This window comes from Lipotes vexillifer, unplaced genomic scaffold (genome assembly GCF_000442215.2).
Source record: "Lipotes vexillifer unplaced genomic scaffold, Lipotes_vexillifer_v1.1 scaffold506, whole genome shotgun sequence".
NCBI classification, from domain to species: Eukaryota; Metazoa; Chordata; class Mammalia; order Artiodactyla; family Lipotidae; genus Lipotes; species Lipotes vexillifer.
In genome coordinates this window covers 346,981-350,206 of record NW_006780679.1, presented here as the reverse complement: position 1 = coordinate 350,206, position 3,226 = coordinate 346,981, and positions in this window count along the sequence as shown.

The following is a 3,226-nucleotide window of genomic DNA, read 5'->3' as shown; positions in this document are numbered from 1 at the left end:
CAGTAGGAGGAGTCAAGGAGTAGAGAAACGAGAGAGAGAGAGAGAGAGAGAGAGAGAGAGGGAGAGAGAGAGAGAGAGAGAGAGGGAGAGAGAATGGGTAGCATTGAGGAATGGATACACATTGATAACTGTTTTGGGAGTGGCAAGGGTAGGGATGACTTAGAAGGGAAAAATGACATCAGATCTGGCAATTAAAAAAATCTTCAGTGAACCTTGAGATAATGGTTTCTTTTGAGCAGTGAGGACTGAAACCCTATTAGGGGTTAGGAAAAGTTAAGATAGAGAATGTAGAAAAGTTAGCAGTGTCAAGGGCAATTTTATTTGAAAAAGGAAGATCTGAGTAGACTTGAAGGTAGAAATCAAGGACATAGTCAAGTGGTGAAGGTGAATATGAAGGATAGTATGAACCAACATTCCAGAAGAGATTTTAGGGCTTGAGAATCAAAGGTATGGGTAGACCTTGTTGGATTTGAGGCCAGTGAAACTCCTCAGAGAGCAGAGAATGTGAGGAGAAAAGTAGGGAGATTATGAAGAAGTAAGAAGAAAAATTGAACTCTTTCTTGTGATCATCCGGCCTATTCAGTAAATAGAAATAAAATAATTCATGCAATGAGGAAATACAAGTGTGAGATTGTTAATTTGATGGTAGTGACAGGATTTTGAAAAGCTCTACTGGAAATATTATTTGTAATTAAAATCAGTTAGGTCACACCTTATAAAATTGCTTACAATTTGATCATTTTTAAACTTAAATATATTATTTTGGCATGCAAAAATTTTATATGGTTTAACCTAATGATGTAAATGGCTCACAGACAGAGTCCAACTGAAGCTGAATAGCATGAATTTGCAGTCCACACGTATTACCTGCAATTTTTTTGAGGACAAAACAGTGAACAAGAGCAAAAATAAGAAACCAGGAAGTGAGCCTGACAAGAGGACAAATCAAAATATTAAAAAGTTAACAGTGGTCATTTACTTAGCATCATAGGATGCTAATGAGAGTCTTCAAACAATTGATCAATTAATAATGCAGTATCTGATGCCAGAGAGGGTTGGCTTAAGGGAGCAGGGCATGTGTGAAGAAAGGAGTTTTGAAGAAAAGAAGTGAAATTTAGAAATTAATTTTAAGATGAAATTGTTTTTAAAATAACACTGAAACTTATTTCTGGTTTCCTGAATAAGTGAGACCACTGTCCGTGGTCCTGAAATATTAGTGAACTTTCAGACAAGGTTGTTCTTCCCTATCCCATGGAGATGCGTCCCCAAGCCTGGAGTGGGAAGAGGCAAAAAGCGAAGGTGGAAGAAATAAAAATAGCAAGAGAGAGACAGCAGATTGAGGGAAATAAGATGAAAGAAATGCAGTGAAATATGCTCAAGGTGAAATTAGAAATGGCTCAGTATTCATTTTTGACTTGCTCCTATAACAAGTTACCACAAACTTAGTGGCTTATTTCCTAACTGTTCTGTAGTTCAGAAATCCCAACACGGGTCTCACTGGGATAAAATTAAGGTGTTGGCAGGGCTGCATTTCTTTCAGGAGGCTCTAGAAGGTAAATCCATTGCCCTTCTTTTTCCACATTCTAAAGCCTGTCCACATTCCTTGGCCCATGGTCTCCTTCCTCCATATTCAAAGTCAGCAACATTTCATTTCTCTGACCATTCTTTCATTGTAACATCTGTCTATGACTCTCTTTTCTGCTTCCCTCTTCCACTTTTAAGGACCTTTGTGATTACATTCAGCCCACCTGGATAATCCAGGATAATCTCTTTATCTTAAGGTCAGCTGATAATCAACCTTAATTTTATCTACAACCTTAATTTCCATATAATCTAGCATATTCACAGTTTCCAGGGATGTAAAGTTATCCCTTGCTTTTCAAAAGTTCACTTTGCACAACTTTGCTTTTATGAAAGACCTACATTAGTACCTGCTTTCATGAATTGAAAGAAATCTGAAGAGAATTTTCAGGAAAAAAAAAAAAAAAGGTCAAAAACAAAAATGCCTTTCACCAAGCTCCTTTTCTGAGATCTACTCTCAGCATCTCAGCATCAAGGCCCCATAGCTTTGAACTGTGACTGTGAGCATCTGTGCTTTATCTCAATTTATTTTGTGCATCACTTCGCAAGATGTGTCCTAAAATAATTACTTCTTTGCTTTAAGCCATTTCAGCTTACAAAAGGCTGTGTAGAAACACTACTTTCAGAGAGCAGGGGAAACTTGTATTGGGGGATTAGGACATTGGAGTCAGGCATTATTCTGTCTACCACAGACTAGGCAGAAGAACATGCTCATGTCCTATTTCACCCCCTTTGGGAAGCCTTCCATAGTTCCATCTTGCAGGATCCTTATGAAAATAAGATGAGGACATGCATGTAAAGTGGTTAGAACAGTGTTTGGTACTTGGTAAACTATGCTGGGTGCTTTGCATTTTCCGTCTCATGCAAGGAAATAGTGAGTCCACTAAGAAGGGATTTAAACCAGGTCTGCCTGGCCCAGAACCCATTCAGATAAACATTATAAGCCTCTGACAAGGTGAGACCTTAAATAGTAGAAATCATATACTAATGTTCTATTTTTATAAATCTTTTCTAATAAAAGAAAAAGTACCAGGGTGTATGGGGAGCTGATTAAATTTATTTTTATATCAAACATTATTGAATACCTATACTATACCAGGTCCTGTTGTAGGCTCTGGGGGAAATGGCAATAAACAAGACAAAAACTTCAAGCCTTTATGGAACTTACATTCTGGTTGTTTTGTTTTGCTTGTTTTTTGTGTGTTTTTTTTTTGGCAGGGGAGGGCATGGAGGTTTGGGGTACACAACACAGCAAGTAATAACTGCTTACGGCTTGAGGGTTAAGAGGCAGTGTAGAGGAAAAATAATGCCTCCCCCTAAAAGATGTCATCCATATCCTAATCCCCAGAATATGTGAATATGTCCCCTTAAATGTCAAATGGGACTTTGAAGATGTGATTAAATTACGGAATTTGAGATAGGGATATTCTCCAGGGTTATCTGGGATGGCCCAGTGTAATCATATAGTCCTTAAAAATGGAAGAGTAGGGCAGAGGAGGAAGTCAGAGTGAGGTGATGTGAGAAGAACTCAACCTGCTGTTGATGTCTTTGAAGATGGAGGAGGGAGACCATGAGACTAGGAATGAAGGCAGCCTCTGGGAGCTGTAAAAGACAAGGAAATGCATCCTCCCCTAGGGTCTCCAGA